The sequence below is a fragment of the Zingiber officinale genome, chromosome 4B (assembly GCF_018446385.1).
Source record: "Zingiber officinale cultivar Zhangliang chromosome 4B, Zo_v1.1, whole genome shotgun sequence".
NCBI classification, from domain to species: Eukaryota; Viridiplantae; Streptophyta; class Magnoliopsida; order Zingiberales; family Zingiberaceae; genus Zingiber; species Zingiber officinale.
The window spans coordinates 122,459,455-122,485,493 of NC_055993.1; the positions used below are offsets into that span (position 1 = coordinate 122,459,455).

At 40.6% G+C, this 26,039-nt stretch overlaps 1 long non-coding RNA gene across 1 annotated transcript; it reads right to left on the minus strand.

Annotated features, from left to right (window-relative positions):
* LOC121976345 lies at positions 1-25,684 on the minus strand. Its single transcript, XR_006110607.1, has 3 exons — positions 25,304-25,684; positions 218-248; positions 1-121 (listed from the first exon to the last, which is right to left on the minus strand). It is a non-coding gene; the product is annotated as an uncharacterized LOC121976345 (long non-coding RNA).
* Positions 25,685-26,039: the final 355 nt, after the last annotated feature.

Here is a 26,039-nt window from a genome sequence, read left to right on the forward strand (position 1 = left end):
ATTCTCATCAATCTTGTTCGCATCTAATAAATCACCAAACACTCTCAAAACAATGGAGAGATAAAAAAAAATCATCTATCTTCCTTGGCAAACCCTTCCTTGATCTGCTTATATTCTTCTTCTTTTCTTGCATCAAAAAATAAACAAAGAAAAGGTATCATTTTACATTTAAGAAAATCTTAAAAACTAATACAAAACTTAATATATAAAGGCTTACTTTCTCCGATATGTCCTTGCCCTCACCAACCCTATTCGAAACAAATTAACAGTATTAATAAAAAAATACAAAAATAAAGGGTTCACTAATGTTCAAAAACACTAATTCTGAAACAAATAATAAGCATACATAACAAAGTCATAAAGAATCATCACCATCACGATGATCATTATCATCACCCCCATCATCACTAGAATTAAAAGGAATCTGACTTAGAGCAGAACCTAACTGAAGATGTGGCATTATGAGTTCTTGTTGTTGGTGCATTTATCTCATTTCCTCATCCCTTTGCAATATTATCTCATTCAAATTGCTAACCGCTTCAGTCAAGTTATTTATTTGTGCCCTTACTACTGGCAGGATGGAAAAAGATGTACTAGCAACTCTTTGGATTATGCTCAAAGAATTTCTTCCCAATATCCTTCCCCCTTTAAGTCCCCACTCACCTCAAGGCATGAACTCATATTATTATCAACAGAGGGCTCAAATATGCTAGATTCATCACTAGCTTGTGAATTTCTCAATGCTAGCTGTCACGCCCCGACGGTATACTTGTCTGTCAAATCGGACAGTACCCTTAGTGACAATATAAGAAATACGATATCGAACTCAATCCATGCAAGAAAAAATATCGATGCAAAATAAAAACTCACTAACTTTTATAAATACAAATGTGTATATATATACATGTACATGTGATCATACCAAACAAAACAAGATAATAGGTTATTACTAGTCTACCAAAAACTCAAAGAGGCGATACAAAAAGAAACAGAATCAAAACAGTAGAAAACAAAATCCAATAACTCGAAGTCGAGTGGGACAGACAAACATCGATATCTAAGCAAGAGTAGGGTAGTCGACACAACTTGGCCACTATCTGCTAACCTAGGAAGTCAAAGAAAAGCAAGGGGTAGTGAGTACAAAATATCCAGTGGGTATAAGATAAATAGTGTATAATACTACATATAAGGAGATCAAAAGAAGCAGTCTCAGATAAAATATTTCTATAAAAGTAAGAGCATCAATATAATCATCTACTAATTAAACTATAAATAACATAACCCTTCACTAACCTGTTCTACTAGGTGTAACCAATAAATCAGGAATATATATAGTACATCCAAAAACCATCTGCATAAACTCAGCACATAACAAACATGCATATAACAAACATATAACAAGTTTTGAATGTGCGCAACAACATACTATCACGAATAGGTCTTGGGGGGCAGTCAGGGTATCCACTATTTGCAGACGATAATACACGCTACCACTATATAGTCTAGTGGGCTAATAGGATGAGGTAGTTATCTAGCTCCTCAGCTATTGACTATGGGCGACAATACACGTTACCACTATATGGTCTAGTGGTTAGTTAGAGCACATAAATGTCACTGTCTGTGAGCGACAATACACGTTACCACTACCTGGTCTAGTGGGCAGATAGGACATGTAGCTATCTAGCTACGGACTGCTGGTGACAACACGCTACCATGGATAGCCCCATAAGTATTGAAGATATATAAGCACATAAACCAATAATGACAAGTAAGCAATAACAATCACATCCAAGAGTAAACTATGGTAACTGCACCATAGTCTAATGATATCGTACATATATAAACAATCAAGCATGAAGAACAATGAGACTGTATATATATCAAATAGACTCAATGTAAGGATAATCAATAAAGTATCAACCCCAAGAACAGATCTAGAGTAGAGTTAGGGTAAGTAAAAAACTATTGTTTAATCAATATATAACAATAAATAATCATGCACTAAGATCAATAAAATTATAGAGGTCAAGGAAGAACTATCCACCTCGATTATAAATCATCTTTAACTCAAAGAGAACTCCAATCCTATAAGTATAGTATGCAAATCAAAACTAAGTACTAGAATAATCCAAATAATAGAGTTGATTCGGTAATAATGAGGGGGCCCCACCAAGGATAGGTCAAAGTAAGGAGCACCGACTGACGTGGAAGACAGAGTCAAACGAGGCATCCAAATCAATCGAGCGGATCATGCACGGCTAAGAGGATCAAGTATGGCCGAGTGGGCCAGTTACGACTGAGCAGATGATAATAGTTCCGTAGACAAGTAAGCCGGGCTCTCCCCCATCCAGGTAAAATGACCCTTCGATAACAAGAAGAAATAAGCAGCAGCTGGTCTCGTTGACCAGGCTTTGCGACCAGCCAGAGCATATAGCCATGGACAATCAGGAAACAAGGAAAGAGACAAGTCAGCAGACCCTGAGGACATTGTCGAGAGGAGGCAGCCCAGCTGAGCGGATCCCGATCGGCTACCATGACCCTATCAAGTATCTTGTCATATCCTTTTGGGAGTGTGTGTCGCTAACAGCAGGGCATGTCTATCAGGCAATAGTACTTCAGAAGTTTCCAGACAATCACATCAGATAATTGCATGGATGCTTAAGGAATGGTGTCAAGAACACTTTTTAGCCTGTCTCTTCCTAAGATACCTAGGAAGATGTGCCTACACCTTGAGATGTGTGCACAAGCACCATGTTGGCACTATAAAAAGGGGTTTCTAGCTACAGGGAAAGGTATGTGCAACTTCATCTTCTACATTTACTTGCTACAGTTCTCCATTTCTTGAGATCACTGGATACTGACTTGAGCATTGGAGGGTCAACGCCGGAAACCCCTCCTGGCCGAGCACTGATGTTTTTATCTCTCAGAGCTATGTGGAGTCTTCGTCATGTTAATTGCATAGCCACATCCCTAGCTCGCCATCTTCACTGGTTTTAGACAGGATTATATTTGACCTCATATGTGGAAACATTACTTGATTATGAAACGTTGAGATGAAGGACACTGTATGACTCACCACGGTGATGTTGATGCAAGAGGAGTTCGACATGCTGGTGCAAGCACAAGCGGCGAAGATGATGCGACCATCAAGAAAATGAACCCACGGCATCTGTGACTGGCCAACAGGGCAATCATAGAGGCTAACTGAAAAACAAGTCCACTCGTCTCCTGAAGAACAAGCCGATCGACACATTTGGAGAAGCACCATATGCACCAATCCCCTATCATCGGGCGTTGTTCCACACTCCTTCAAAGGAACAGGGCCGAGTGTAGGGTACAAGGATCCTCATCTGAGGAAGCACTTTCTCTGGATGAGCACAAGGGTAAAGCCCCAAGGCTCGATGACTCACCCGAATGGATAAACATACAATTCTCTTAAGAGATCCTGGATGACAGACTATCGAGACACTACGCGCCGCCAACCATCTGAGAATACACTGGGGCAACTGACCTCGAGGATCACCTCATCAAATTTGGCAACATGGTCATGCTCCATCAGTACTCCGACGGGGTCAAATGCCGAGTGTTTCTCACTATATTTTTCTGAATCGGCTCAGAGGTGGTTCAGGCGATTGTCGATCGGCTCCATATGTAGCTTTAAGACTTCCAAGCGGCGTTCCTACAACACTTCACAAGCAGCCACCACCATCAACAGACGAATATCAATCTATTCGCGGTCAAGCAGGGGCCTAAGGAGGCATTGCAGGCCTACATCATGAGATTTAATAAGGTAGCTATGGAAGTCCCTTTGGCTACACTAGAGAACCTTGTGAGTGCATTCTCACAAGAGCTGTTAGAGGTCTAGTTCTTTCGCTCACTCATCCGGAGGCCCCCTAAGAACTTTGATCATCTGCTCAGACGTGCTACCGAGTACATCAATGTGGAAGAGGCCTAAGCTGTTCGGAGGAGGGAACCAATCCTAAGCTAGCAGACGTATCAGAACATCGAATGACCCATTCAGACTTACCACCGAAGGGGCCCTGAACGAGAGCATCACAACCAGAACCCCGTACACATGTGGTCCAGCATGTGGAAGTCGAATGGGGAAGATCCACCGAAAGATGACAGTGGACACCAATCTTCTGCTAGTTCTGTCGGGTGGCGACACACAACACTAGAGACTGTTACAGTCTCAAGTCGAAGCCCCGACGAGCTGCCTCGCCAAGACAACACCACGGATCCCCATCTCCTAATCGTCACCATCACAGGCGATCATAAGGGTAATGGGAAGAGAGAAGACCCTTAGTCAAAGAACATCGACAGCTGAAGCAGAACTAGAGAGCATCAACTAAGCGGCTACGAACCTTAGCTCGAGAAGAGGAGAACCGCCACAACGCCGCTCGAGGCGACATAGGAATGATCGCAGGGGGCCCGATCGATGGCGACTCCAACCGGGTCAGGAAGTCACACGTTCGATGCCTAGAAATCCATACTGTCAGGTGCAGTAGAGCAGGAACAGCTGGGTCGGAGATCAGTTTCAGCCCTCGGGATTTAGAGGGAGTAGAGGTCCCTCACGACAACGCCCTGATCATCCAAGTGGTAATCGCTAACTACAATATTCACCGTACTTTCGTAGATACAAGTAGTTTGGTAAATATCATCTTCAAAAAGGTCTTCAATCAGCTGTAAATTGACCGGGCCGAGTTGTAGCCCATAATGAATCCCTTATATAGGTTCACTGGCAACGAAGTATTGCTAATCATCCAGGTTTGGCTAGCTATATCTCTCAGAGAAGAACCGCTCAAGAGGACAAGAATGACAAATTTTATTATGGTGGATGCCCTATCCGCCTACAATGTCATACTGGGTCGACCGACCCTTAATGAGTTCCAAGCGGTAGTATCCACCTTCTACCAAAAGGTTAAATTCCTGATGAACAATGAGGTTGGTGAAGCAAGGTCGATCAACTGGCCGCTCAGCGGTGTTACATCGAGATGGTCAAGACCGAGGCCCGTGCCACTCGGAAGGCTCTTTGTTTAGAGGTAAACGCAATCATGGAGGAGCCTCTTGCACTGGTTTATGAGGAAAAGGAGGAGGTCTAGATCCATTCCAAACGACCTGAAGCCACAACTTTTGTCGCGACTGACCTAACAGATGAAAGGAAGGCCAAGCTGGTGGCCTACCTTAGGCAGAACCATGATGTGTTTACCTGGTTGACTCACGAGCTCTCGAGCATCTCACCGAACATGGTCCAACATAACATGAGCTTCACATCCGACTAGATGCTCGACCGGTGAAACAAAGAAAGAGGGACTTTAGCTCGGAACAGAATTAGATCATCCAAACATAAATAGCAGGTCAGCATCGACTTTCACTACTTAAACAAGGCTTGCTCGAAGGATTTCTATCCCTTGTCGCGTATTGATCAAATGGTAGACTCCAGGGTGGGTTGCGAACTAATCTACATGCTTGATGCGTTCTAAGGCTACCATCAAGTGCCGCTCACCATGGAAGATCATGAGAAGGTCAGCTTCATTACGACCGATGGGACCTACTGCTACAACGTCATGCAGTTCGAATTAAAGAACGTCGACACCACTTACCAAAGACTGATGAACATGATATTCTAACGGTAGATCGGTTGGAATATGGAGGCAAATGTTGATGACATATTAATAAAATCTTTTTGAGCCACTGACCTTTGCATAAACGTCAAAGAAACCTGCCAAACATTGAGGATGTATGGAATCAAGCTTAACCCGAGCAAATACCTGTTCGGAGCAAAGAGCGACTACTTCCTCGGTTACATGTGACCGAGTGGGGAATTGAGATGAATTCTAGCAAGGTGAAGATGTTACAGGATATGCCCCTACCTCACAATTTAAAGGAGGTCCAACGGCTAACCGGACGGATTACCGCACTGTTGAGATTCATCTCCAAGTCATCCAATCGGAGCCACTAGTTCTTCAAGATTCTGTGATGGACTACAAAATTCTAATGGGATGCTAAGTGCGATAAAGTGCTAGAGGAGCTCAAGAGCTATTTAACCTCCTTATATATAGGAATTTTTGCCCAATTTTGCCTCCCCGCAGTCCAAATGATCGATTACTATAACCTAGGGAAACTGATTTACTGCAACAACACAGTAAATCAGGACTTGTGTGCCCAGTTCTATCACAACCTGGAAAAGGTTGATGATACTACATATTCCACCAGAGTTGGTGGAACTGACATCCAGTTCACCCGCTCTTTGCTTCGTACGAGTTTAGAGTTTAGGGAGTCCACATGTACCTTCCTGTGCTACCCGGGTAAGGATCTACCATTCGGAGATCCTTATTCCCATATCACCTTAGATGACATCTATCTGCACTTTTTTAGGGAGAAGAGACTGTTCGGCCTAACTGTGTTTAGGTCGACTCTTCTTCGCGTTCAGGACTACACCATGTACAGAGTCCTGACAGCATGCATTTTACCCATCACATCTCGAGACGTCTCGAAGATGCGATCATCCCACTCCTTCTTTCTGTACGCTCTCAGTCAGCACTTAGATATAGACATTGCTCTGCATATGTTCTATAACATCATTCATGCATCCAGTACAGTCACGTCTGGAGTGATCCATATGCCCTACTGTCACATCCTGACCCATACTTTCTCCTCCTCTAGGATAGACACGACTATAGGGACACTCATCCCACTTAACATATATGATGAGTTAGGGCAGCGGAGTTATCGATTAGCTGGTATAGAGGTCACCACCGAGGGGATTCTGTCTTGGAAGGGCCGGCCGCCACCAGACGCTGCTCCTATCACTCCAGAGGCCGAGGATGTACCAGGCGATGGAGAGGAGTGGCCCGACTTCTTGGCAGAAGAGTTTTTCGCAGATCCTTTCACCTCTGCCAGACCCTCCACGTCAGTCGGACCTTCGACCTCGACATCACTCTCCGTCGAGGATAGACTCGCCCGTCTTGAGGTTCACTCCATTGAGACTCGACGCTTCCTCCGATCTCTCAGATCCGAGATAGCTGCAGGGTTCGCATCTCTCCGAGGCGAGATACGGCGCCAGGGACAGCCTCAGCCTGCACCCGAGCAGCCTCTTGCACCACCTCCAGCTGATGACCCTCCAGCTGATGATTCTGCTTTTGATAATCCTGCCTTTTAACACTATCACTTGATGTATCTTGGACTGACACCTATTTGTCTTCTTTGGTTGTACTAGTATTTGGTGGACCGCTACTTAGTTATGTTTCTTAGTCTTAGTTGTTTACAATCTACACAAATGGTAACATGATTGGGTAGAATAGTGTTGGATCGAGAAGCGCTAGAGAGGGGGGGGGGGGTGAATATCGCTCGTGGCTATTTCTGCAATTTAAAACTACGAGTAGAAACGCAGCAGAATAAAGAGAACAATCAAACACAGAGACACGAAGAATTACTTCGTTCGGAGCCTGTGACTACTCTTACTCGAAGGCCCGCGATCCTTGATCGCTTTCTGTGGGCAACAACTAAAATATCGTCAATAGTACAAGTATGAAATGAGTACAGAAAATCTAAGCAATACCGACAACAAAATTTACAGAAATTGGAGCGTCGGGTTGTCGGTGTCAAGTCGCAGCACTTCCGGGTCGTCTTGTTAGCAGCTAGTTACAAAGGGATCACTTGGAATTCGGTTGTTTGAGCTGCTGGTCGAGACCCTCTTTTAAAGGGTGTTCAAGGCGCCTCCATCAAGCTCCAAGGCGCCCTGAATCCCATAAGTATTATCCCGTCAATGACTCTGCGATGAAGTTTTGTCCGCTGCCTTTTATCCATCTCAAGGCACCTTCATCACTGTCCAAGGCGCCTTAAACCACCTGTTCAAGGCGCCTTGAGCTTCCTTCAAGGTGCCTCCAACCCTTCTGGACAGCTGGCTTCGGCTCGCACCCGAGGCACCTCCAAGCTCCATGGAGGTGCCTCGGTACTGTTCATCCGAGGCTATTCTTTGCACTTTGGTCCCTGCAAGATACATTAATCCCAAATATACCCTGCAGCACAAAGTTAGCACATAAAACATAATATAAGTGAACGACAATCATCGGATTGTCCGAGTCTGACTTCGAGTTATCAACCGAAAACCCTAGGTCGACCCGACGCCTACTGTTCCCTCTACGGGGAATGCGTCCTCACATACTCTACTCAGGAGATTTACCTGTTGTCAGTACGATCCTCCAGATCGACTGGACTTTTGCTCGGTTCTCGATGCTTCCGGACTTTCTGCTGGACTTCCACTTCCTGGCTGATCCAGTCTTTCACCTGGTTCGCGACACCAGGACTTTCCACCTAGGGTTACCCCCTTAGGACTTTTTCCTGAAGCACTCGACCCACCAAGACTTTCCGCATAGGGTTACCACCCCCTATGACCTAGGGTTACCACCCCCTAGGGTTTTCACCTTGCCTAACCACAGTTAGGGCTTTTGCCTAAGTACACTTAGGACTTTCCTGCAATCTCATTCAGACTGTTAGATCACCACACACCTTAACTTTGAATCCTTTGCCATTATCAAAACTTAGGTTCGATCGTCGGATGCTTCCCGCACCAACAATCTCTCCCTTTTTGATTATGGAAACCCAAATTCAAAGTTAAGTAAAACAAATGTATAAATATATTTAAAAGGTTTAAGTGAGCAAGCTTAAGTATATAAATTCAAATACAAGCATAACTTAAGCTAACACTTAAACTTTTGTGAAGCTCCCCCTTAATACAGGGCTTTTTTTTTTAATCAGACTTTTACTTTTGAATTTCCCTACTCTCCCCCTTTGTCATTTATCAAAAAAACAGTTGAAAGCGAGTTTTAAGTGTTTAGAAAAAACCAGATTTAGGCTTTGAAAGAAGGAAAAAAATGCTTGTGAAACTAAGTAAAAGGAATATTTTTCACCGAAGTTTAAAAGGCTAACATATGGATGACTTTAAATGATGACTGTAGCCACTTTTGAAACTTAGGTGTTTTTAGAAAAAAGACATACTAGACTAAATTTTGAAAAACTTGGGTAGATTTTAAAGAATTTTTGGAGCCAAAAAATTTTTGAAGTCTCTTTTTTACTTAGCAGAAATCTTTTGAAAGCAATGAGTTAAATTTTGCAAGTAAAGAAATATGCTTTTTAATACTTTTAGCTAAGTATAGAAAAGTATTTTAGCATAAAAATTTTAGTTTAAAAATTTATAAAGTGATGCCATATGAATCACTTAGCTAAGCCTTTTGTAAACATTGAATTTTGAAAATGTAGATTCAGTTTAAAAAAGGTACTTAGCTTAAAAAAAATTAATTTTGAAAAAAATAGGAGTAAGAACTTGTTAAATTTTAGGATGAAGAGGGAGTAACTAAATATTTAATTTAGGTTATTCATTCAAATTTAGTTGGTCCTTAAGTCCAAGCATGAGTCAAGTTAAATAGTTGTTAACTTATCCAAATTGTTTTGATCAGGTATTAGAGCCCTAAAGTACAAGCATGCTTAATCTTAATATTTTCATTTCCTTCACCAACTGTCTAACCTTTAGCTACTTGCTGATTGCCTAGAGGGCAGCATCTTTCACTTGGTTAGTCAAGTTAAGTCATTTAGTCCAGTTAGATTTGACTAAGGCGGCAAGACTTGACTTGATTACTGTTAATAAAGTATTTAACGTCCAGACTCATAATGATGCACAGATATAAGCATTCTTGAGTCCAGGCTGTACCCTATGCATCTCACGCCATTCTATGTTTTTCAAACACAAGCAATGTATACCTAGGTATTTGTGAGATGCTCTGGCTTAAATCAAGGGGAACATGATTTCTAGGGGGAAAGCCTAGACTAAGTTCAAATTTTGAAAATTCTAAGAAAATGGGATTTTAAAATTATTATTTTTCCTAGAATTTTTAAGAATAATTTAAAAGTGGTTTTGAAATTATACTCCATATACTTGAATGGAAGTAGCATATCTAAACCTCATGCTATAGCAGCCTTAAAGAACTACTATTAATACACGGCATCCCTAAACCAAGATCAAAGGGTATTAACTTATCCCTTTTGCATATTCAATTTAAGCTAGAGTAGTTGAGATACACGGCAGCCCTATAGAACTACTATTAATACACGGCAGCCCTAAACCAAAATCAAAGGGTATTAACTTATCCCTTTTGCATATTCAATTTAAGCTAGAGTAGTTGAGATACACGGCAACCACTAAAAACCAAGCTCCTTAAAACATGCTTCAACAGATTTGCAAGCAAAGAACGAAATCTTGAATCTATTCTAATAATCCCTGAAATCACAATTCTCTACAACCAAATCCGAAAGCCAAAGGTAACAACTCCTGTTCAGTGGCACGGCAGGAAACCAAAAGAAATGAAATACTCCACACACTTAATTTGCTTCCATGTTCTCAAATATAAACCAATCCAAACATGTCTAAATCTGACGTACTAATCATAAAGGTGAAAGGATTCAAACTACATGCTCAAGCTATACAAATCATCCTCTTTCTTCCTTTGAAATACACGGCAGCAAGCACAAAACATAGCGCCTTAAAAAAATATGCTTTGAAATAAAAAACAAGAAGCCAACACGAATCCGAAGCTACTCTACTGCAGGTGAGGAAGCACTTACAGAGGTGTTCTTGGACTTACAACCGAAAAAGAAGGACTTCTAATGCTTCTAGGGTTCGGATAACTCGAGTTTTCCGGCTCCTCTTCGTGCTCACAGCTTCTCCTCGACGAGAAGATCTTAAGGAGGTGAAGAACTCTCGGGATTCGCCCTTCGCCGGCCGCTGGAGAGAAGCCCTAGCCTCTCTTTCATTTTCGTCCGAAGAGAACGCCGCCCGACGCCGCGTGTAGAAGAAAGGAGAGGAGAAAGGTTTCTAGGTCACGGGAAATACAACATCAACTTATCCCTTTATAACTCCAATATTCTGTTAACTATCTACCACATAATTATATTTTGCTATCTTTTCTAAACAGCACGGCCCGCTTGGGCACTTGGTCAGCCGGATTCGCTTAAGGTTTGGATCGGGCTGGAGCTCATGGGTTCGAATCTCGGCTTGGACATTATTTTTGTTGAAACTTCTTTCGTTTAGTAAAAATACCAAATGACCTCCAAAAATTACATAAAAATACTCTAAAAATCCCTAAAATATTTCTATAGCATTTCCAAGTATTAATAAGGACTTTTAGAACTTAAAACAAGGAAATTTTGGGTCATTACAAAAAAGTCCTCTGCTAGGAAGTCGGGCCAATCCTCACCCTCACCTGGTATATCCTCGGCCTCTGGAGCGATAGGGGCAGCAGCTGGCTGTGGTCGATCTGTCCAGGCTAGAACTCCATCAGCGTTGACCTCAGCATGGGCTAGTCTACAACTGCGTGACCCTAGTTCGTCGTATATGGTTAAAGGGATAACTATCCCTCTGGTCACATCTATGCCCTCGATGGTCAAAAAGATGGAAGTCAAAATATGGCAGTAGGGACGGGATGTGACAGTACTAGATGCTGAGATAATGTTCTGGAACATGTGTAAGGCTAAATCAATGTCCAACCGATGACTCAAGACATATAGAAAGAATGAATGTGAAGATCGCATCTTCGGGACATCCCGAGATTAGATCGGCAATATGCAGGCTGTCAGGACCCTATACATAACATAGTCCTGGACTCTAAGAAAAATTGACCGGAACTCAGTCAAGCCGAGTGGTCTCTCCCAAAAAAAAATACGTATAGATAGTGTCTAACGTAATATGAGAGTAGGGATCGCCAAATGGCAGAACCCTACCGGGGTAGCACAGGAAGGTACACTCTGACGCTCTAAGCCCTAAGGCGGTACGTAACAAAGTGGGGGTAAGCTGGATGTCAGTGCTACCAACTCTAGAGGAGTATATAATATCATCAACCCTTTCAAGGTTGTGATAGAACTGTGTACATAAATCATGATTTACTGCATCACTGCAGTAAACCAATTTGTCCAGCTGATAATATTCTATCATCTGGACCGATGGTTGACAGAACTGTCTAAAAAAGGGTCTATTTAGGTATCTGGGTTTGATAGGGTTAAATTTGAAGTTAGCAAATGTAGCCCTAAATTGGTCGGTTGGGAATCTGAGGTCGGCTGATGGGAGTCTAGCCGAATTGGGATCTACTTGACGTCGTTTCCTATTTTCAATGATTTTACACATAAATTGGCAAAATAAGCACAAAGAATATGTAAAAAAAATTGACTGGGAAGTGATTAGAGTTTTACCTAGGAGGCATTGCTGGGGTGTAGAAGGGGAGGAATAGGTTGAAGGTGCCTTAGATTGGGAAGAAATCACACGAGTATCTCGTGCTTGGCGTTGGTAGAAAGACGAACAGAAACGATTCTGTTCGGAGCAATATAATGGATTGAAGGCGCCTTAAACAGAAGTTAAGGCGCCTTAAACAGAAGTTAAGGCGCCTTATAAAGACTTTGGAGGCGCCTCGGACATCATCCGAGTCGCCTTAGTCTCGGGCGGCAGGAGTTTTCCCGCCGCTTTATAGGGCGCCTCCCATGTATGGGAGGCGCCTCCGACAGGTGCCACGTGTTCTGTTTTTTTTTTTTTTTTTTGTAATTGTGATAAACAAAATGTGTAAGTTTAATTAATTTGAAAGAGTTTGATTAATTAAGGAAAATAATTTTAAGTTAATTAATTTTGAATTTTTTTTATTTTAAGTTAATTTTGAAATTAAGTTTTAAAAGATTTTTAAAATATTTTTCAAATAATTTTGAAATTAAGTTTTAAAAGTTTTTAAAATGATTTTTAAAATATTTTTCAAATAATTTTGAAATTAAGTTTTAAAAGATTTTTAAAATATTTTTCAAATAATTTTGAAATTAAATTTTTTAAATATTTTTAAAATGATTTTTTAAAATATTTTTCAAATAATTTTGAGAAAAGTTTAAGTTAATTAAGTTTGAAAAACAATTTTAAGTTAATTAGTTTTTAAAAACGATTTAAGTTAATTTATTTGAAAAGTAATTTTAAGTTAATTAATTTGAAAAATAATTTTAAGTTAATTAATTTGAAAAATAATTTTAAGTTAACTAATTTTGAAAAATAATTTTAAGTTAATTAAATTTGAAAAATAATTTTAAGTTAATTAATTTGAAAAATAATTTTAAGCTAATTAATTTGAAAAATAATTTTAAGTTAATTAATTTGAAAAATAATTTTAAGTTAATTAATTTTGAAAGATAATTTTAAGTTAATTAATTTTTAAAGATAATTTTTAAGTTAACTAATTTTGAAAAATTTTAAGTTAATTAATTTTGAAAGATAATTTTTAGGTTAATTTATTTGAAAAGTAATTTTAAGTTAATTAATTTGAAAAGTAATTTTAAGTTAACTAATTTGAAAAGTAATTTTAAGTTAACTAATTTTGAAAAATAATTTTAATGTTAACTAATTTTGAAAAATAATTTTTAGGTTAATTGATTTGAAAAGTAATTTTAAGTTAATTAATTTGAAAAGTATTTTTAAGTTAACTAATTTGAAAAGTAATTTTAAGTTAATTAAATTTAAAAAATAATTTTAAGTTAATTAATTTGAAAAGTAATTTATTAAACATATAATTTGAATTAATTTTACTTTTACTTAGTCATCTCATCCGATCTAAATTTTCAATCAGGTAATCCTATAATTGTTGTGAGATGAATTGAGATTCAATTTAAGAGTTTAGTTTAACTTTGTGTTAAATTTAGGTTTAGCTTTGGGTTCAACAAGTTGGCGTTCTTTGGATAAACTTCTGGGCTATGGTGAGTCACAAGGACATCATTAAAGTAACCATGCTTTCGAGGTTTTCCAAATAGTCCTTCCCATTGAACTTAGTACCAAACCTTGGTATAACTGATTAGGATCCATAAAGGGTAGCTTCGGTCAGTTCCACTTAGCCAAATGCACCAGGTCGAAGCCATATCTTCCTAGACATGCGATGACTAAGCTTCCCCAACGTACTATCATCCAATACTTCACAAGTACCGTGGGTCAAGTTAAACCTAGCCCATTTTAATCTAACCCTATTTACCCTACCGGGTAGGTAAAGTTCGGTTACCCTGCCGGGTAGATTAAGTTCGGTTACCCAGTCGGGTAGCTTAGTTGGGGGTGCCAGCTATTCTGGATCCTCCTTCTATTTTTATTTGATTTAAGTTGAATTGTATTTAATTTTGAATTTCAAATTTTGAATTAATTGAATTTTGAATTTTGAATTTTGAATTTTTAATTGAATTTCAAATTTTTAATTGAATTTTGAATTTAATTTCGAGTTTTTAATTAAATGAAATTTGAAATTTGAATTTTTAATTTAATTTCAAATTTTTAATTGAATTTTGAATTTAATTTCGAGTTTTTAATTAAATGAATTTTGAATTTAATTTTTATGTTCGTTTTATTGATATCGTTTTTCTTTTTGCTCCCCCTGGATCATAGCCTCGATATGGTCTATCGAGGTAGTGTATTTGATCCTTCGGGATCCAATATTGACCAAGTCCAACTTGATTAATCAATTTGGATTTGGGGACCCATGCTTGGACTATTTTTCTATTTACTTTTTGTACAAGAGATAAATAAGATTTATATTTTTTTCTTTGGTTTAAATCCTAGACCAGTTCTATTGTAGACGGCTCTTTGTGTCCCAAGAATTAGGTCAAGATTCTTGGAACCTAAAGAAAACCGTTCTAGTGTTTTCTCCATATCCTTGACTTGAGTTTTCAGGCTGGAATTCTCTTCTTCAAGTTCATGGACTTGAGTTGAGTTTCCAGTCTGAACTGGTTTAATCAAGGAATCGGAGTTAGTCACTTCTTTAAGGACTTCTACTTCCTTTAGAAGTGACTTAACTCTAAGGTTTGATTTAGCTAACTTTCGCAATAAATAATTGACTAGATTATTAAGTCTAGAAATACTCACAGCGGGGTCTGGCCCTTCTGAAACGGATACGAATCCGTGGCTTCGCTTGGACTCGGCCTCCGACTCGCTCTCGCTCTCGGACACGTCGATCTGGTCCCGGGCCATCAGTGCGAGGAGACTCGTCTGATCGAGTTCGTCGTCGGTATCTTCTTCTGAGGATTCGTCCCATGTCGCCTTCAGGACCTTCTTCTTTCGCTTCTTTGCATCCTTCAAACTTGGGCAGTTGGCCTTGATGTGCCCCTTCTGGTTGCATCCGTAGCAGATAACCTCGAACTTACCCTTCGAACTCGGTTGAACCTCCTTGGATTATACTACCTTCTTTAGATCTCTCTTGTTGAAGCCCTTCTTCTTCTTGTAGAGCTTCTTTACGAGGTTCACGAGCTCGGTTGTTAATTCATCGTCTTCATCGTCTGAGTCGGGTTCTTCTTCCGACTCTGGTTCAGTTCTTCGTCGTGATCTCGATTCGCGTGTTCGACTGGTACCTGCAACCAAAGCAACCCCCTTCTCGGTTGGCTGTGCATTAGTCTACTCATGAAGTTCGAATTCTGAAAATAATTCATCTAATTTAATACAAGATAGATCCTTAGATACTTTGTAGGCATCTACCATTGATGCCCACAATGTACTCCTTGGAAACGAATTAAGAGCGTACCTTATGATATCCCTATTTTCTACCTTCTGCCCGATTCCGTGGAGGGAGTTGAGGATGTCTTGAATTCTTGCGTGCAGTGAACTCGCCATCTCACCTTCCTGCATCTTTAGATTATACAATTTATTAAGCAACAAGTCACGTTTACTTACTTTTGTGTCGGAGGTTCCCTCGTGGAGTTCGATCAGCTTCTCCCAGAGCTCCTTTGCTGATGTGAACGGGCCAACTCGATTGAGCTCCTCCTTGGTCAGTCCGCACTGGAGGGTGTAGGTCGCTTTGGCATCAGCTTCTACCTTCTTGATTATGGTTGGTTCCCATTTTTTGCAAGGTGTTGGCTTGCCGTCTTCGTCGGAGGGGAGTTGTAGCCCTGTTTTGACGATCATCCATGTCTCGAACTGGGTTTTGAGGAATGCTTCCATTCGCCCCTTCCAGTACCCGAAGTCTTCTCCGGTGAATAGCGGGGGATGAACGGTGCTATAACCCTCTTGATGGGCCATTTGAAATCCCGCACGACAAAAAGAACGAAAATTTGTTCCAAGACTAAGTCTTGGATTAGTAGTGCGGGAATAATTTAAAAAAAAATGGACTTGAGTGGTGTTGCACCAACTTCGAGCAAAAAAACCAATTCGAGAAAAGAATTAGAATATATCTATAAAACTAAATTCTAATTGACTCCGAAAAATCTGAAAATAGCACGAAAAATTATTTTGAATGGTGGTTGCACCGATTCAAAATGACCCTGCTCTGATACCAATTGTTGGATCGAGAAGCGCTAGAGGTGGGGTGAATAGTGCTAGTGGCTATTTCAGCGATTTAAAACTACGAGTAGAAACGCAGCGGAATAAAGAGAACAATCAAACACAGAGACGCGAGGAATTACTTCGTTCGGAGCCTGTGACGACTCCTACTCGAAGGTCCGCGATCCTTGATCGCTTTCTGTGGGCAACAACTAAAATATCGTCAATAGTACAAGTATGAAATGAGTACAGAAAATCTAAGCAATACCGACAACAAAATTTACAGAAATTGGAGCGTCGGGTTGTCGGTGTCAAGTCGCAGCACTTCCGGGTCATCTTGTTAGCAGCTAGTTGCAAAGGGATCGCTTGGAATTCGGTTATTTGAGCTGCTGGTCGAGACCCTCTTTTAAAGGGTGTTCAAGGCGCCTCTATCAAGCTCCAAGGCGCCCTGAATCCCTTAAGTATTATCCCGTAAATGACTCTGCGATGAAGCTTTGACCGCTGCCTTTTATCCATCTCAAGGCGCCTTCATCACTGTCCAAGGTGCCTTAAACCACCTGTTCAAGGCGCCTCCAATCCTTCTGGACAACTGGCTTCGGCTCGCACCCGAGGCGCCTCCAAGCTCCATGGAGGCGCCTCGGTACTGTTCATCCGAGGCTATTCTTTGCACTTTGGTCCCTGCAAGATACATTAATCCCTAATATACCCTGCAGCACAAAGTTAGCACATAAAATATAATATAAGTGAACGACAATCATCAGATTGTCCGAATCTGACTTCGGGTTACCGACCGGAAACCCTAGGTCGACCTGACGCCTACTGTTCCCTCTACGGGGAAAGCGTCCTCACCTACTCTACTCAGGAGATTTACCTGTTGCCAGTACGATCCTCCAGATCGATTAGACTTTTGCTCGGTGCTCGATGCTTCCGGACTTTCTGCTGGACTTCCGCTTCCCGGCTAGTCCAGTCTTTCACCTGGTTCACGACACCAAGACTTTCCACCTAGGGTTACCCCCCTAGGACTTTTTCTTGAAGCACTCGACCCACTAAGACTTTTCGCATAGGGTTACCACCCCCTATGACCTAGGGTTACCACCCCCTAGGGTTTTCACCTTGCCTAACCACAGTTAGGGCTTTTGCCTAAGTACACTTAGGACTTTCCTGCAATCTCATTCAGACTGTTAGATCACCACACACCTTAACTTTGAATCCTTTGTCATTATCAAAACTTAGGTTCGATCGTCGGATGCTTCCCGCACCAACAAATAGGTCCTGATTTTCATAGTAATTTCCTACCGTGTTTTGTTTTCAAAATCATTTTTTAAAATTCTAGGCAAAATACTGTTTTCAAAATCCAAATTTTACTAGTTCTTCAAATTTGGACTTAGCCTAGGCTCTACCTTAGAAATGATGCTCCCCTAAAATTCAGCCAGAGCATCTCACAAACACCTAGGCTTACCTTGATTGTCCTTGAAAAATATAGAATGGTGTGAGATGCATAGGGTACAGCCTGGACTCAAGAATGCTTATATCTGTGCATCAATATGAGTCTGGGCGTTAAACACCTAATTAACAGTAATCAAGTCATGTCTTCCAGCCATAGTTAAATCTAACTGGATCTATTGACTTAACTTGACTAACCAAATGAAAGTTGTTGCCCTCTAGGTAATCAGCTAGTAGCTAAATGGTTAGACATGTGGCCGCGAACCTACGTGCTTGATTTATTCACTAAAGCATGAACATTAGAGCTCTGATACCCTACTTAAAGAGAAATTAGCTAATTTATAATCAATCTAACTCAACTCATGCTTGGACATTAAGGATTTAAGCTCCTCCCTTGCCTTCAAAAGTTTAAAATTGATTATTTGTCCAAAAGAAAAATCCTTTCAAAGTTAACTAAGTTTTCAAAAATTTTAACTTTCAAAAGTTTTTTTTTCCAAGCTTCTTTTAAATCTAAGGCTTTCAAATCTCTACAAAACACACTTTCCCTTAACGAAGTATTTTAAAAGTTTTGCTAAGCATTTTCTAAACAGATTCAACTTGATAATGGAAAAGGAATTCAAAGTTAAGTTGTTTTGTGATCTAATGCACTTGATTGAGTGTTTCAGGAAAGTCCTAGCTACGGTTAGGCAGGTGGAAAACCCTAGGGGGTGGTAAACCTAGGTCATAGGGGGTGGTAACCCTAGGCGGAAAGTCTTGGCGGGTCAAGAGCTTCAGGCAAAAGTCCTAGGGGGGGGGGGGTAACCCTAGGTGGAAAGTCCTAGTGTCGTGAACCAGGTGAAAGACTGGACCAGTCGGGAAGCGGAAGTCCAGCAGAAAGTCCGGAAGCTTCGAACGCTGAGCAAAAACCCAGTCGATCTGGAGGATTGCACTGGCATTAGGTAAATCTCCTGAGTGGAGTAGGTGAGGATGCGTTCCCCTCAGAGGGAACAGTGGGCGTCGGGTCAACCTAGGGTTTCCGGTCGGAAATCCAAAGTCAGATCCGGACAGTCCAGAGACTGTCATCATATTCCACTATCATATCCATATCGTTGTTTTGTTCTAACTTGGTTTTGCAGGGCATGTGTTTGGGACTAACACTTTTGCAGGGCCAAAGGAGCACAACTTAACCTCGGATGAACAGTGTCTGAGGCGCCTCCATGGAACTTGGAGGTGCCTCGAATACAAAGCTGAGCTGGCTGTGAAGCAAGCTTGGAGGCGCCTTGAAAGAGGCTCAAGGCGCCTTGGACTGGGCTGAAGGCGCCTTGGACAGGGCTGAAGGCGCCTTGGAGAGCAGTGAAGGCACCTTGAAGTAGATAAGGTGCGACCTGGCTCGAGGTGATCCACGCGGCTGACTCGGCTCATTTAAGGCGCCTTGGATGGGCTTTAAGGCGCCTTAAGCACTGTTTAAAAGGGGGTCTCGAGCAGCAACCTGAAGATATGATTTCCAAGCCTTCCTTCTTCAACGTGCTGCTCCAAATGACGCCCGGAAGTGCTGCTACAAGATCTGGACGACCCAAAGCTCCGAGACACTGTTCTTGTCGTCAGTATAATCAGTCTTATTGTTGCTTGCACTTCAATTGTACTTTAAAGCTATAATTCTTCTTGCGATACTATAGTTGTTGCCCACCGAAAGAGGTCAACGACCGCGGGCCTTCGAGTAGGAGTCGAGATAGGCTCCGAACGAAGTAACTTCTCGTGTCTTCTGTGTGTTTGTGCATCTTACTATTTTCGCTGCTTTATAACTCATTAATTTTACGAATTCGAAAAGAGTGAAACCACGAGCGCTATTCACCCCCCCTCTAGCACTTTCGATCCAACAATTAGAGGTCGCCAAATGGGTCGACGACATAAGGGGCCGCCAGTGGGCCGCCGCAAGGGCCGCCCAAGAGCCCTTTTATTGTAACGACCCGGCCCTTTGGCCTCTTGGGCGGCCCTTGCGGCGGCTCACTGGCGGCCCCTTATGTCGTCGGCCCATTTGTCGACCTCTAATGTCATCGACCGATGACCCTTGGCCATGCCGTTACTCACTAGGACTTTCCACCCCTGGCAGTGGATTTTTGCCTCCCCCAGGATTCGAACTCTAAACCTCCAGGCTTAAGTATTAGAGTTTATGAATCCTGATAGCCAAGTGAGCTCTAAACCTCTTGGCGCTCACTTGGCCAGGGGTGGAAAGTCCTAGTGAGTAACAGCACGACCAAAGGGTCGTCGGTCGATGACATTAGAGGTCGCCAAATGGGCCGACGACATAAGGGCCGCCAGTTGGGCCGCCACAAGGGCCGCCCAAGAGGCCAAAGGGTCGGGTCGTTACATGTTATGCTGAAACAAAGTTTAGTGCCTAAAGTTTTCTTGAAACTATGCCAGAACCTCGAAGTGAAACGTGGGTCTCGGTCCGAAATGATACTAAGAGGTATTCCATGAAGCCTGGTGATCTCTCTGCAATATAATTCTGCTAGATGATTCAAAGAATCAGTCTTGCGGATTGGTAGAAAATGGGCAGACTTGGTTAACTGATCCACAATGACCCAAATTGCATCATGCCCTTTCTATGTTTTGGGTAATCCCACCACAAAGCCCATAATGATGTGTTCCTATTTCCATTTGGGTATACTGATTTTCTGAAATAGCCCTGATGGTCTATGATGTTCAACCTTCACTTGTTGATAAACTAAGCATCGAGCTACAAATTCCGCAATGTCTCTCTTCATACCATTCCACCAATAGGAGTGTTTTAAATCCCTATACATATGGGTTCCCCCCAGATGAATCGTAAATCGGGATCAATGCGCTTCCTAGAGTAGGTCTTCTTTAATAGGATATTGTTAGATTGTATATTAAAAGCCTAGCTTTTTGTAAACATCTATTTTTGAAATAATAGAATCACATTGGTCAAATGTCTATATTTATTTGTTAAGTGTAGTTGTTCAATTAATTTATATTGTAGATAACATAGTGTGTGGTGTCACACACAGAAAATCATGTTATCAGTTCTTTATAAATTATAAACAGTTGCTCACGACTAAGATGGAAAGGAACAAACTATTGGAATAGTCGTAATGTAATTAGGTATTAGTTTATCTTGACTAATAAATTACACTAGTACACTCTGAGTGTATTGAGTAGGACCATTTAAGGTAAGTTCTTTTTGTACTAACTTAATAAAAGAACAAGACCTTAGTTATTATTGAAGTGTGTGCTCTTAATCCTAATATAATAACAAGCACATATATTTGATATTTATTTCTTTGACTTATCAAAGGGTGAGATTTAGCTCGATAAATCAAAATGTCCAATAAGTTGGGAAATGATATTACTTATAGTGTGTGTTGTTGATTATAGAAGGAAACTGTGTCATAGAAATCTAGGTTGATAATGTCCCCAAGAGGAGCTCATAAGGATTGTCATGTTAAACCCTGCAGGTGGACTTAGTCCGACATGACGATAAGGTTGAGTGGTACTACTCTTGGACTAAGATATTAATTAAAATGAGTTGTCAGTAACTCAATTAATTAGTGGGCATTCGACATCTTAAACACAAGGAGATTAACACACTCATAATAAGAAGGAGCCCAAAATGTAATTTAGGATTAGTGCGGTAGTTCAATAATAATTCTTTAGTGGTATGAATTGTTATTGATGAAATTAAGTTGGGTGTTCGGGGTGAATACGGGAAGCTTAATTTCATCGGGAGACCAAAATCAATTTCTCCTCTCGGTCCCTATCGTAGCCTCTTGTATATAGAGAATTATACCCATCAATACCCACCTTCTTACCCACTCTTTGGTGGTCTGCCAAGCTAGCTTGGAGCCCAAGTTAGGGCCGAACAAGACCCAAAGATTGAGCCAAGTAGGGGCTGATCAATGCTTGGAGCCCAAGCATGGTGTGACCGACCCTAAGAAAAATAAAAGGATTTTTATTTTAAATTTTTTCTTATGTGGATTCCATGGTTTTAAAAGAGTGTTTAAAATTTAAATCTTTCCTTCTACAAAAGATTAAGAAAAGATTTAATATCTTTCCTTATTTGTAGATTGAGAGGAAAATTTTAATTTTGATAAAACTTTCCTTTTTTGTAACCATGTTCATGATTTAAAAAGAGAATTTTAAAATTAAATATTTCCTTTTATAGTCTTCTACAAAAGATTAAGAGAAATATTAGATATCTTTCCTTATTTGTAGATTGAAAGGAGATTTTAATTTTAGAGATAACTTTCTTTTTTGGAAATCAATCACATGTTTAAAAGAAAGATTTTAATTTATAAAATTTCATTTTATAACCAACCATGAAGGGATAAATTATTAGAGAAATTTTAATTTTAAAATTTCCGGAAACAAATAAGGAAGTTTTAATTTTGTGTTTAAAACTTTCCTTATTTAGAGCATAGGGATGTGGCCGGCCATAGCATGGTTAAAAGGAAAATTTAATTAATTTTTCCTTAATAACCAAAGGCAAGGAATATAAGGGAATTTTAATAACAATTAAATTTTCTTATTTTGCCAAGACCAAGGAATATAAAAGAGGGGGTAGAGGTGCCTTCACAATAGAACATCTATTCTATAGTTCCTCCTCTTTTCTTTGGTGTGTGGATGACCCTATTCCTTCCTTTTCTCTTCTTCTTTAGTGGCCGGATTATCCTTCCCATGGAGCACTTGTTGGTGGCCGGTTCTAGCTAGGAGAAGAAGGAGAGAAAGGAGGCTTTGCTCTTGCATCCCTTGGAGTTTGGTGGTGGCGGCCGGACCTCTACTTCTCTAGGAGAATTGGTGGTGGTCGAATCTAGCTTGGAGAAGAAGGAACTTGGTGGTTCTCGTCTCGAAAGATCGTTTCCCACACAACGTCCGAGATTAGAAGAGGAATACGGTAGAAGATCAAGAGGTTATTTGCTTACAAAGAAAGGTATAACTAGTAATTGTTTTCCGCATCATACTAGTTTTTCTTTGTATGAATTCCAAACACAAGAGGCATATGATTCTAGAGTTTCGAATTTGTGATTCGAGTTTGTGTTTTTTTTATTTTTCGAATTTGTGATTCGATTGTTTCTTTTGGTTAAACCTAGAGTTATATAAGGAAATTAAATATTAAATTTCTTTAAAAGGCTTTGTCTAGGAAGTGGTGGTTGCTCCCATATCCAAGAAGGCCTAGTGCCTCGCCATGTTTAACCTGGAAGCCAATTTTGGAAATTAATATTTAATTAAATTTATAACATAGGTAGATTTGGATCAATAATGTTAAGCATCGTTTGCGATCCTAATCTAAACTATTAAGAACAGATAAGTTAAATTTGGAATCAATAATGTTAAGTTCCATTTGTGATTCCTAATTTAATTTCTAAAGAACACAATAGGTTGTTTAGGAAAGGTTCGACACTTGTACAAAATTTTTGTACAATGAAACCGGTACGATCTTCCTAGGACCAACCAACAGATATGTCTCAGGAACATATAGCCTTCCTTAATACCTGAGAGTACCATCCTCATCGCATGAAAATTGGGTTTGTCGCCCTACATCAATTTCACTATTTAGAAATTTGAGGTGTTGATCGCTAACCTGTGCTTCTTTAATTTGTTCAACTAAAGGTGACTGAGCTATCATCGATACCAGTATCCCTTGTTGGGTTTGTCCTTTTTCTATTAGATCTATTTCTGAGAATTGTTGGATTAATTCTGTAACTGCGACCTGATGGTTGGCCAGAACTCTCTAAGATTTCCTACTCAGTGGATCTGTTACCACATTAGCCTTGCTTGGATGGTAATTGCGAGTACAATCATAGTCCTTTAAGAATTCCATCCATCTCCTATGTTTGAGATTCAACTCCTTCTGTGTGAACAAATATTTAAGACTTTTATGATCCGTGAAGATCACAAAAGTGATTCCGTACAGGTGATGTCTCCATATTTTAAGAGCAAAGATAATGACAGCTAACTACAAGTCATGAACGGGATAATTTTTCTCATGATCCTTTAATTGACATGAAGCATATGATACTACTCGGTCATGCTGCATCAGGACTACACCCAATCCTTGCATGGATGCGTCTATGTAGAGTATAAACCCATCCTCACCCGAAGGAATCACTAAAATTGGTGCACATGTTAGTCTTCGTTTAAGCTCCTGGAAACTCGCCTCACAATCTTCTTTCCATGCAAACTTCATTCCCTTTTTGGTTAGTCGAGTCAAGGGTGTTGTGATACAGGAGAAACCTTCCATGAATCTTCGGTAGTACCCTGCCAATCCAAGGAAACTATGAACTTCTTGTATCGTCCTAGGTTGCTCCTAGTTGGAAATGACTTCTATTTTCTATGGATCCACTGAAATCCCTCTACTAGAAACCACATGTCCGAGGAAACCTACGGAAGACAACCAAAACACACATTTGTTGAACTTTGCGTATAAGTGTTCTTTCTGTAAGGTCTCCAAAACTACATGGAGATGTTGTTTGTGCTCTTCTACTAAGCTTAAGTATATCAATATGTCATCTATGAAAATAATTACAAATCGATCCAAATATTTTATGAATACTCGATTCATCAAGTCCATGAAAGTAGTTGAAGCAGTAGTAAGCCCAAACGACATCACCAAGAACTCATAGTGCCCATAACGTGTGCGGAATGTTGTCTTCTCTACATCCACATTTCTTACTCTAAGTTGATGATAGCCCAATCTCAGATCAATCTTAGAGTACACGCAAGTGTCCTTGAGTTGATCGAACAAGTCCTCTATCCGTGGCAAGGGATACTTGTTCTTGATTGTCACTGCATTTAGTTGTCTATAATCGATACATAAACTTAGTGATCTATCTTTCTTTTTAACGAACAACACAGGGGCCCCCTAGGGGGAGACACTCGGGCGAATGAACCCTTTGTCTAACAGCTCTTGTATTTGCGATTTTAGTTCTTCTAGTTCCCTTGGCGCCATACGATATGGGGCCTTTGATATGGGAGCCATCCCTGGAAGTATCTCAATTGCGAATTCTACTTGTCTTTGTGGTGGCAAACCAGGGAGTTCGTCTGGAAATACATCCAAGTATTCTTGAACTACACAAACATATGGAAGAGATGGTGTACTGTCTTTGCGTGGCCTTATCAATGATAATAAGTATCCCCTACACCCATGGGATAATAGTTTCTCAGCTTGCAATGCTGAGATGATGGATACTCTATCATCGTTAGCCCCGACAAATTCCCACAATGGTTGATTTGGAGGTTGGAAAGTGACCACTCTTGCTCGATAATCAACTTTAGCATTGTATGTGGCTAACCAATCCATGCCTAGAATTATATCAAATTCCACCATTTCTAACGTTTGTAGGTCTATGGTGAGACTATGACAACCAAAGTCCAAGAGGCAACCCTTAACCTCTTCATTGGTTATCAATACCTCACCTGAGGGTAGGGTTACAGCTAGTCCAGATGATTTGAGTGTCGGCACTTTTTTAATTTTTCTCATAAATATGTGAGACATGAAAGAGTGGGAACTACTAGTGTCTATCAGTATATCTACTGAAGTATCAAAAACTAAACTCTTACCTCGTATGACCGAACTTCTTTCTTGTTGTACCTCCTCTCGAGTCAGGGCATAAACTCGACAGTTTTGGAGCTAGATTGCTGAGTTTCTAGGGGTGCAATTCCCTGCTCAACTCTTTGCTGTGCTTGACTAGTCGACATCGGAGTCAATTGGTGAGAGTGAGGTGAGGGCAACAAATATGGCAGTGGTGGGGAAGGTAGATGTTGTTGCCATGGGTATGGTAGGTAGTATTGTGCTGCCGGAATAGTGTACTGCATAGGTGCTTGCAACCCTAGTTGCTCCTACCCTTGTACATAGTATAGCTGCGCTGAGGAAGGTAAAGGTTGCTGTTGACGTGATGATTGGGGCTTCTGGGGTCCCTTTTGCTGTTGAGACTGTAGGGGTTGTCCTTTTTGGGGTGGGGAAACTGAGTGTTCCAACTGAGCCTTTAATGAGCATTCTCTGCTCATGTGTCCTTGATAGTTACAGTAGAAACATATTGGTTGGTCCAAAGGGCATTCTAGTTTCATATAGCTTCATGAATCGCACTAAGCACACCTCATTTCAAAAGACCGATTCTGCTGAGAGGAACGGGAAGATCCATCCGACGTCCTAGCCGTCTTTGGTGGTCGAGAAAAATCTCCAGCAACAGCTTGTGACCTTTGCTTCCAACCTTGTGTCTTTTGGGCATCTTTCTGATGTTTCTGATGTTGTGATTTTGTCTGCTTATTGGACTCCTCTCGGGATACTTGTTACTAG